The sequence below is a fragment of the Hibiscus syriacus genome, unplaced genomic scaffold (assembly GCF_006381635.1).
Source record: "Hibiscus syriacus cultivar Baekdansim isolate YM2019G1 unplaced genomic scaffold, ASM638163v2 tig00010263_pilon, whole genome shotgun sequence".
NCBI lineage: Eukaryota > Viridiplantae > Streptophyta > Magnoliopsida > Malvales > Malvaceae > Hibiscus > Hibiscus syriacus.
Window position 1 is genome coordinate 947,231 of NW_024062210.1, and position 11,742 is coordinate 958,972.

The window sequence follows — 11,742 nt, forward strand, 5'->3', positions numbered from 1 at the left end:
TTCTTTCATGTAACCATGCATGTCATGTCAAATAACATATATACATATGTTGCATTTTCACTTAAGCATATAAATCATATAACATAGCATCCATCTATTTCTATAATGCATACATGGTAATCACATAACAATTTAGAAGTTACTTCTTACCATAATAACTCCATCACTGGCTCATCGTAAGCCAATGTTAATTCAATCACATAAGTACAAAATAAATTGCACTCACCTTAGCTTTGCTTTGATTCGATTCTAATTCCTCAATTGTCCTGAAACGGATCACGTTCTATCTCTACAACAATACACAGATTCATATCAATATTCCAATTGATATATTCTAACTACTTCTTAGGCTAAGAGAAAAGCCAATTCCCTTTTAATGAAGGTATGCATCGATGCACTACTTGTGCATCGATGCATAAAATGCATTCGATGTTCATTAATAACGGGATGCATCGATACACTACTTATGCATCGATGCACGAATTACATTCGATGTTTTTATTTAATGGGGATGCATCGATGCATAAATCCTATTCGATGTTTTCTATTTAAAAGAGTGCATCGATGCACTACCTATGCATCGATACACCTTCAAACAAATTCTGGGTTTTAACCTTGATGCATCGATGCACAATGATATGCATCGATGCACTCTGCCCAGAATCCTCTTGAACCCGAAAATCATTCATTTTGGATTAAATCCTTCATGTTTCATCCCCTTTTTAATTTAACTAGTACACATCCTTAAAACCTATTTATACTCATTTATTTCATCTTAAACCTTCAAATCCTATCATCCATATGTAATTCAATAATTACATCAATTTTGCAACATGTTTCAAATCCAATTATAGCACTTCTCTACTTAGATTGATGACAAGTTAAATCCAACTTTCATTCTTATTATAACTCTATTTCAAGATTTCATTCAAGAACCACTAATCTTTAATCTTCTCTATCTCCTTTATCTTTTGATCTTAGGACAAACCTAAGCTTTCCATAATCTTAAGTATTACCTAAGATCAAACCCACTCTTAAAATCACAAATCATCAGCTAACAAGGAATCTTACCTTTGCCTTGGAGCTTTCACGGGAGGAAAAAGAAAATGAAAAAGAAAAGAGAGAGAGATTTCTGGAAAATCTCTCATCCTTATCCCTATAATATATCATTATTTAATACATCTCTTGTCAAATGACCCTTTTGCCCTTTAATACCTTTTATAATTACTAAAATCTTTTATGATTTATTTCCAGATAAATCATTGAACTAATCCATTCTTCTACTTTAATCACCAAATTCTTAAACTTTACAATTTAGTCACTAACCCCTAGTTTGGGATGTTACATTATCTTCTACAAATATAACATCTCTACTAATGATCACTTTACGGGCAGTGGGATCCCACAAGCGATACCCTTTTACTCCATCAACATACCCCAAGAATTGCATTTCTTGGATTTGGATCCAACTTGAAATTTCTTGGGAGTTGTACATCACATACATTATACTTCCAAATATATGGAGGTTTGAATAATCAGCTGGTTTTCCAGTCCACATCTTCGTTGGTGTCTTCAGCTCTATTGCAGTTGATGGAGCTCGATTCACCAAATAACAGGCGGTATTGACTGCTTCTGCCCAGAATGATTTTTCTAGGCATGCATCCCTCAACATTGCTCTTGTTATTTCTAACAAGGTTCTGTTCCTCGCTCTGCACTCCATTTGTTGAGGAGTGTTCACCACTGTGAACTGTCTTTTTGAGCATTATTTCCTGCAAAAGTCATCAAATTCTTCACTTGTGTATTCTCCTCCATTATCTGTTCTGAAACACTTGATTTTATTTCCAGAATCAAGTTCCACCCGCGCTTTGAAGTTTTGAAAGTTGAAAATACATCGGACTTCTTCTTAATAGGGTACACCCAACATCTCCTGAAGTAGTCATCAATAAATGAGACAAAATATTTTGCTCGCCTAGGGATGTAACTGGTGCTTTCCATACGTTAGAGTGAACCAGTTCTAGAACACTCTTGCCTCTAGAATTTGAGTGTTGAATTTCAACTGGTGCTGCTTACTTGTTATGCAATGCTCACATAAAGTAAGTGATACCTTTGTAAGCCTGGAAGTAGCTTTTGCTCATAAGGACTTTCATTCCTTGTTCTGACATGTGTCCAAGTTTCTTATGCATAGCATTGTAGAATCTGAACTACATGAGGCAATAGAGGCTTCTGCTTCTAGCAATGTCTCTCCCTTCAGCATGTCAAGTTTGCAGCTATCTTTTCACCTTTCAGCCAAGCGCTCCACGGAACACCTTCATGATTCCTTTCCGTGTTTCAATCTTGCTAGCATTATTATCCAACAATCCGTAGGATAATAAATTTTTCTTCAGACCTTTCACGTGCCGCACATCTCGAACAACTTTAATTGTTCATCATACATCTTCATTTGATGGTTCCCACGCCAACGATCTCTAAGGCATGATCATTGCAACTATACACAGATCCTCCTGAGACAAGTTCATAATGATGGAACCTTCTCTTCTTGAGGTCATGTGATATGTTGCTCCGAATCAATAGCCATAACTTCGATCTACCATGTTTGTGAGTGCTGCTTTGGCCACGTTCTGTTGATCTCCCTCTCATCGTTGTCAACGCTTCTTCTTGTTGCAGATTTACTTGTCTGTCTTCCTTGTTCTTACGTCATCGAAGACTAGACTGGTGACATTACTGTTTGTCAAGTTGATGATGAGTTGATCATATGAATCCGGTAGACTTTGAAGTAGAAGTTCAGCACGTTCTTGTTCTCCTATTTTACAGCTTAAGGATGTAAGCTGAGAAATAAAGTGTTCAGTGTATTTAAGTGCTCCGTCACTGAAGTAGATTATGGCATACGGAGAGTGTACAATTTTCTCTTAAGGAAAATTTTATTGTGCAACGATGTGGCCTCGTACAGTTTGGTGAGATGATCCCATATCTCCTTAGCTGTCTTCTTCTCCTCGATACTTGACAATACTTCATCTGCTAATGCTAGATGAAAGTATGCCATAGCATTTCCGTCCATTTCGATCCATTGTTGTCGTCGTGTGAAATCTACTGGCCTTTCGCTGATAGCTGCTAGACAACCGTCTTTCCTCAGGATGGCCTTCATCTTCAATTTCCACATGAGAAATTTCTCCATGAACTTTTCAATATCAAATTTCGTTGCCATTGCTTCGTTTACGGATAGCTCCCACTATTTCACTATCGTGAATAGTTCTTTGGAACCTTCAAGAATGGGTAATAACTTCTTACTTTCTTATGTTGGAGGATCCACCTTTTGGTGGCAACCACAATGACAATAAGCAGATATTACACACTCTAATCTAGCTCTGATACCAATTGTTGCGGAAGACGGCTATCGGATAGAGCAAAATCGCAACTGATAATTTGAGAAAATAAAAATGAAGATAAAAGAGACACAAAATTTACGTGGAAAACCCCTAAAAATTTAGGGTAAAAACCACGGGCAACGGTAGAAGAATTTCACTATGAGAAAATAGGAATTACAACCTCTTTCGATTTACCAAGGAGAAAACAATGATAATTCTCTCTCGATAAAAAGGAGAAAACAACTCTCAAGAAACTCTAAATTTAGTATTGGAAGAAAGCTAGAATGCTTTGGGATGGTTTTGAAGCTAAATGAGCTAGGGTATTTATAGTGAAGCTTTAAGGACTAATTTGTAAATATCCTAAATTACAATGACTAATTGCATAGTTTTACCATCCAAAATTTTCAACAATTTGGTGGTCAAATTTGACCAATTTTGCCACCCCATTAATGCCACCAAATTGCCACCCATAATGTTGACAATTGATGCAATTTGGTATGGTGTGCCAATTTTCAACATAACATATATTATTTTGTATATACTTTAAATTAATAAAATAAAATAATAATTTTTAAGTTTAATATGAGATAATTCGATTCAACTCCTACATCAAAAATGATAATAATAGTAAATTAAATCTCTTAAATGAATGAAGATATAATTATTATACTCCAATTATAGGTGAAAAATTCGATTTAAAAACATGTTAATATTTAAAAAAAAATTCCAACTGAAATACCAAATAAAACTACAAATTGAAGGGAAAAACAAAATAGATGAGAAATAAAAATAAAAGTGGTAGATATGGAATATAAGGATGTGTGCAAGGGCGGCATGAAAGTAGTAAATGACCCTTTGGCACTGCAGAGGCAGTGTGGTTCAGAGGCATTTAATGTGAAGATGCAAGCAAATAATGTATTTATAATTCGACAAATGAAATGAATAATGATAGTGACACTATGTAACTAGCTTATGTAATATTACTATCAAATTATTAAAATATAAAACATTTTGTAAATATTTTAAATTAAATTAATTTTAATACAAATGGATTATAAGAATTTCTTCTTGTTGGAGGAATGGCAGTTTGCCAAGGCCCACGCACAAAATTTAAAAGATAATACCAAATTTTGTGGTACCATCCGAAACCCTAGTACTCAAGTAACTTCATTTTCTTACAAAATTATATGTGTATGATTGAAATAATTACATATTCAAATATATCATTAATATATTAATCGACTTATCCTTACAACCACTTGTATCAACACTCGTTAGCTGTATTTATATTTTTAATAGTTAAAAAAATTCTGAAATACAGTATCTCGTAATTATTGACTATTAACCTTATACAAATTTGACTACTTTCTAAAAGCAATATTATTTTATCTTAATCCCTCAACAAAATACCTAAACTACCTAGACTTCCATGCATAAAATATCTAATCATAGGACCTTAAATTAGGAATGATTGCACTTAAAGACATTCATTACTAAATGTTAACAATAACAACCTCAAGTAAACTAACCCTAAATCAGCAAGATGAGAAGTAATAGAAATTGAAGTTAGGGGAGATGAAAAAATAATGAAGTTTGGTAGCCGTTATTCGTTGCACCAAAGAAGAAATCTCTTCTCTAAGGGGAGAAGAAGAAGAAGGAAGATTAAAGCTTTAAAGACCAATTCTCTTTCTTCTCTCTCTCTCTCTCTCTCAATAGCATTTACAGCTTACCTCCCCCTCCCATTAAATGCAATTGCACCCTCGCAATACGCTCTGCAATAATAACTCTTCGCTGCCACAGTTTTCCCTTCATCTCCTCTCTCTTCTTCTATATCTGTCACTTTCTTGCTTGCCCTAAGCACTTCTTACGCCATTAAAGCTTGAGTCCAAAACAGCTTGCTCTATACCTCTTTCTAAGCACCCTTTAGCGGTTTACAGGCAACCAGCTCCTTTCTAGAACAGATCACAAAGCCCTTATCTTCTTCCTCGGGGAGCTTCTAGGGTTCTTTGCTAGGTAAATAACTTTATGTAAATAATTTTATTTTTATTTCTGTCCTCTTTTTTTGTCTTACGTTTGTATTCCCAAATGATGCAGAGACGAAGTTATATAGATATTAGCACGTAAGAATCAGATATTGTTTAAGGTAAATAGAGCCAAAGAGAAGCCTCGGTCAACTTTTGTTCTCACTGTTGGAGAATATAAAGAGTCAACTTAAATCAAATTATTGAAGAAGATGAAGAAGCTATCTATCTATATATATGAATAAATATCGTTTAGGGCTTTTGAGCTTCTGAAATATGCCGGCCGGAGTAATGATTCCGGCGAGGAACTTGCCGTCGATGATCAGTGGGAACGGGAATGTTGGTTTTGGAACAATCTCAGCACTTACCCTTGGTCAGGTTAGAAATTGAGTTCTCTAATATTGTTTTGATTTTATGATCAATTTGTAGCCCAGATTTTTACCATTTTTTCACACTCTTTGACCTTCATAGATTAATGGGGTCTTTCTCAAATTTCCATTTCTTCAATAACCTAAAACTTGACATATCTTTCTCCCCTTATCCGCTGTTTGGGACTCGAGAAAATGCGTTTTGCAAAGTAATTTTTGGTCTTTGTTAGGGTCTTATTTGACTCTTCGAAGCAAAATCAATCTCGATATTTGAGAACGCGTATTATTTAGTCAATTTACTATAAATCCAAACGCTCAAATGGTTTTCATGGGGTTGCTTGTTCATTTTGGCTCTGTTTTTTGAGTGAGAAAACAAATTTTCCCATTAAACCATAAGCTTCGGAATCTTAAAGATCTGTAGTATAATGTTCCAGCAGCCTAATAACAACATGATGGAAGGTCAACTTCACCCTTTTGAGATGACCAAAACACTTCGGAAAGTGAAATTGCCCGAATGAGAGACGAAGAATTCGACAGTACGATCAAATCCGGTAGCGAGAATCATGAAGGTATCTCTGGGGACGACGATCAGATCCTCGTCCCAACAAAAAGAAGCGTTACCATCGACATACCCTGCAACAGATTCAAGAATGGAGGCGTAAGCTTAAAAAAAAAACCATTTGATTAAACATTTTAAATCATAAAAAAGCTTACTTTTGGCAAAGTTTTGTTCCTTGGGTTTTAGGTTTTTCAAAGAGTGCCCTCATCCAGATGACAAGCAAAGGAAGGAACTTGGGCGTGTGTTAGGGTTAGAGCCTTTGCAAGTGAAGTTTTGGTTCCAAAACAAACGCACCCAATGAAGGTTTTTCTTTAATCTTCTAACCGAGCTAGCTTAGCTCATTTATTGTGTTTAAAACGTCTGTGCTTTTTCTCTACAGACTCAGCATGACGCCAAGAGAACTCGCAGCTTCGAGCTGAGAACGAAAAGCTTAGGGCTGATAATATGAGATATAGGGAAGCTCTTAGCACTGCTTCATCCCTAATTGTGGAGGTCCTACTGTTGTAGGACAAATGTCCTTTGACGAACATCATCTCCGGCTTGAAAATGCTCGATTAAGAGAAGAGGTATCAAGTTATTAGTGTAAATATATGTGTGTGTATTCGTAATGGTATTGTTCTCGAGTCCATTGCAGATTGATCGTATATCAGCAATAGCAGCAAAGTACGTTGGGAAGCCAGTGGTGAGCTATCCTCTTCTTTCTCTCCTATGACTCCTCCTCGACCACCGAATTTGGTTCACAAGCCGGCTCCGGTGAGATGTATAGTGGCGGGGAACTCTTCGGTCGATAAATGCACCTGCCGAGGCCGATAAGCCAATGATTATCGAGCTTGCGGTTGCAGCAATGGAGGAACTCGTTAGAATGGCTCAGATGGTGAACCCTTATGGATGGCCAGTCTTGATGGCTCACCTCTGTGCTTAATGAAGAAGAGTATGTTAGAACTTTTCCTAGGGAATGGGGCCGAAGCCTACCAGCTTCAAATGTGAAGCTTCGAAAGAAACTTGTGTTTTAATCATGAATCACATTAGCCTCGTCGAGATTCTCATGGATGTGGTAAGCTCTTTATAATAATACACCATCAAAAGAGTGTTAGCTTCTAAGCTCTAATTTCTGGGTTTTTGAATTGGAATTCAGCACCAGTGGTCAACTGTGTTTGCTGCCATAGTTCAAAGGCTTCTACTTTGGATGTTCTATCACAGGGATTGCAGGGAATAATGGAGCTCTTCAAGTGGGTAAGTTTTCAATAATACTTTCCAATTGCTAATTTACTCCATTTTTTGGTTACATTTCAATTCCTATGATGTTTAATTTCACAGATGACAGCTGAATTCCAAGTTCCTTCACCACTTGTTCCCACTCGTGAGATTATTACGTAAGATACTGCAAACAACATGCAGAAGGAACATGGGCTGTAGTTGATGTTTCATTGGATCATTTACGCCCTAATCCGACAGTGAGATGCCGACGAAGACCATCTGGATGCTTGATTGAAGAAATGCCCAACGGGTACTCAAAGGTTACATGATTGAACATGTCGAAGTCGACGATAGAGGCGTACACGATCTGTACAAGCAGCTAGTAAGTTCAGGTCATGCTTTTGGAGCCCGACGTTGGATTGCTACATTGGACCGACAATGCGAGAGGCTCGCAAGTCTCATGGCTACTAACATTCCTATGTTGACGCTGGGGGTAATGCTAATCATATAATGCTACAACCAAATTTAAAATCTATGAATAAGTATAAATATGGAATGCTAATTGTTAATGTTGTGATATTGGTTAGTGATACAAATCAAGATGGGAGGAAGAGCATGCTGAAGCTAGCTGATCGTATGGTGATCAGTTTCTGTGCCGGGGTGAGTGCCTCAACCGCTCACACATGGACCACTATCAGAACCGGGGCCGATGTAAGGGTAATGACCCGAAAGAGTGTCGATGATCCCGGCAGACCTCCCGGGATTGTGCTAAGTGCTGCAACTTCCTTCTGGCTTCCTGTTTCACCAAAGAGGGTATTCGATTTCCTCAGAGACGAGAATTCTAGAAATGAGGTACTACAATCCTTTTAAAGGAACTTATATATATATAAATATGGTTTTGCATATATACATGTTGGTCTCTCCTGGATGCAGTGGGACATTCTTTCTAATGGCGGAGTTGTCCAAGAAATGGCGATTTCCTCAGAGACGAGAATTCTAGAAATGAGGTACTACAATCCTTTTAAAGGAACTTATATATATATAAATATGGTTTTGCATATAGTACATGTTGGTCTCTCCTGGATGCAGTGGGACATTCTTTCTAATGGCGGAGTTGTCCAAGAAATGGCTCACATTGCTAATGGAAGAGATACAGGCAATTGTGTTTCACTACTTCGAGTCAATGTAAGTCGATCTTTGATTAAATTTATCCATATTCTAGGGATTTTCACTTAGAATATTATTACCTTAATCTTCAAAATGTATGGAATAATTATATGCAGAGTGCAAATTCAAGCCAAACCAACATGCTGATTCTACAAGAGAGTTGCACTGATGCAACATCTTCGTTTGTAATCTATGCTCCGGTCGACATTGTCTCAATGAATGTGGTTTTAAATGGTGGCGACCCCGACTACGTTGCTCTTCTTCCCTCGGGTTTCGCTATTCTCCCCGGTGGAACTTCTGGTGTGACAGATGCCATTAGTGGCTCCGGTGGATCGCTTCTGACTGTTGCGTTTCAGATTTTGGTGGACTCGGTTCCTACGGCGAAACTCTCTCGGATCGGTTGCAACAGTTAACAACTTGATCGCTTGCACCGTCGAGAGGATAAAGGCTTCCCTTTCATGCGAGAACGCATGAACTACCAGAAGCTTTATAATTTAGCTAGCAAGGTACGTTAACTAAAAATTACGACCGGTTTACTTCCAGACATTCGAGATATCCATTATTTGATTTTGTCTTTCTTCTTTTCTGATGCAGTGAGTAACAGAAGGAAAAAGGGGGAATGTACTTAAATTTAAGAAGAATTTTGGAACTATTGAAGATGGGGGAGAAGTCAAGAGCGCACCTTGCATGAACGTTTTGTTTGGTTGCTTAGAAATTAAGCTGACCCAACCAAAATTCATCAAGTGTTCAAGAGTTAAGAGGTTCGGGAATTGACTTTCCCAAGAAAAAAAAATATTATTTTCCTAAGTGAATGCAAATGACTTTTATGTGTTTTAATTACAAGTAAACAAGGATTGTACTTCCCTTTATGTCTTGTAATTTTCTAGCAGACAATTCCTTTTCTTTTATCCATTTTAAGAGACTTTTTAAATGGATTTGCTTCTAATATCCCTACATCTCTTTGTTTATTGATATCCGTGATAAAAAAAAGAGTTATTTTCTTTAAAAATTTGAGTTCGAATAGTTATGTTTGTAAGTTGTGCATGCGTTATCAATAATTAAAAAAATTAAAATATATCTTATAATCACATACACGAATTAAAAGGACAATTAAATTCCTCTATGAAGACTCTTAACGCATCCATCTTTGACATGTTAGTATCATAAGAATTATTGCACAATAGTAATGCTTCCAACACATTAATGCAAAGATGGCTTCAGGTATACAATTGTCTGCCTGCAAAAACGTAAAATAAAAACAATGAAACATGATTTTATGTTGTTTTCGACATAAATACAACTCTCTAAATATTAATTACATGTTTTTTATTTCATCGTTTCATTAACTACTTTGTTATTGCAAGCTTTTGCTGACATTTCCGACAACCAATAACATTTATATTACTCTCATTGTTGTGTCCCATGTAATATAATTAATGAAATGCAAGAAACATAATTATTTTCGAGTGTACTTTCTTTATATATATATATATATATTTAATGATGGATAATTTTTAAACTTAAATGCGCATCCTTCATTTGTCAATTAGTTTGATTATCCAAGTAAAAGTCTGCATAAGTGACTTCAATAACCTATAGGGAAAGGTATGAACGTAAATATATATTAAAGGGATGATATCGATACTTTTTATATTAAAATATTGAAAAAAAAGTGTGGAAATTGTGCTTGTAAGTGCTCTAAACATGTCTACTCTCTCATTCATATATTCAAATATACAGGGAGAGACATACTCTTTAACTCTACTAAAATTTTCAGACGTTGCGAAAAAAACTGGGTTGGAGGGTCGTTCTCGCCTCTGCAGTACATGATCTGGATTAATCGGTCAATAGATCGAATACCAGTGATTAATTCAAAAAAATACTTTATCTCATACTATTAAAATAAAGTTTATACGAAAATTTATCATATTAAAAATCAATGATCCATAAGTATAATTTAGAAAAAGAAAAATGAAAAAATAGCCAATGCATTAATTATCCCTCATAAATCAAACAATTTAAAGTAAACATTTTATTTTAAAAATAGTACAAATTTAAGGTAAAACTTTGTGAACATGACAAAGAAACACTTATGTACCATTAGGTTGATAATACATTTGTAAATTTTGTACTTGGAAATTTCAATCCTTATTGAGCTTGCCTTGTGTACATTGACTAAAACAGAGTAATATCCCAATTATTGTTTCAACGAAGAAGACGATGATCATTCGAAAATCATTAAGTTAATTAGGATGACGCAAGATTTTATATTAAGAGTTTGAACTTATAAAATTTTCAAAGGAAAATTGTATCCAACGGTCTCTTTTGATCCATCCCTGACCTCAAGCCCTCTTTTTCATAGCCGAAGCCGGTGGTCCGTTGGCAAAAGAAGCCTTGGTCGACGGCAAAAGCAGCCCTCGCAACACAGCAAGGAAGCCGAGTGCGATGAAAGGCGAGTACATCATCGCCAGTTTATCAGCCATTGGCTTCTGGGATCCAAGCATGTCTCCCACCATAGCCGTCTGAAAATTTTAGTAGAGTTGAACAAAGTGTAATTAGAAGAATTGAGCTTTAAAAAAACAAAGGGTCTGAAAACGAGACCGAGTTTGAGATTAAATTACCGTGGAGGTAAGAAGAGCGGAACCGAAGATGAGGCAGGTGGATTTGAACCAAGGCTTGGAGTTCAAGCCATAAAGGTTGATGATAGCCAGCGGCCACGTGAAAATAAGCTCGAGCTTCATGAGTGCCATGAAAAAAGCAGGCTGCTCCAGCAGCAAAATCTTGGTGTTCGATCGTATACAATTTGAACAAACGAACCAGGACGTCCGGGACGACAGACTCCGGCAAAAGATGGGCGTCCAACAACGGTGGCACCAACGAAACGGACAAGAATGTTAGCAACAGAATCGCATCCACCACTTTTCCTATGAATCCCATCTTCTTTCTTTTTCCAGCTATGGTGATCCACTCTTCTTCTCCTGCAAAGCTTTACGATTGATTCGATGTATTAATATTTGATTAGGTGAACAGCGCCACGTTTGACGACACCAATAAAAAATTCATTCTGA

At 36.5% G+C, this 11,742-nt stretch overlaps 2 pseudogenes; one reads left to right on the top strand and one right to left on the bottom strand.

The window, feature by feature from the left end:
* The first annotated feature begins 5,041 nt into the window (after positions 1-5,041).
* LOC120203746 lies at positions 5,042-9,522 on the top strand (annotated as a pseudogene).
* Positions 9,523-11,000: 1,478 nt separating this feature from the next.
* On the bottom strand, positions 11,001-11,639 carry LOC120203675 (annotated as a pseudogene).
* Positions 11,640-11,742: the final 103 nt, after the last annotated feature.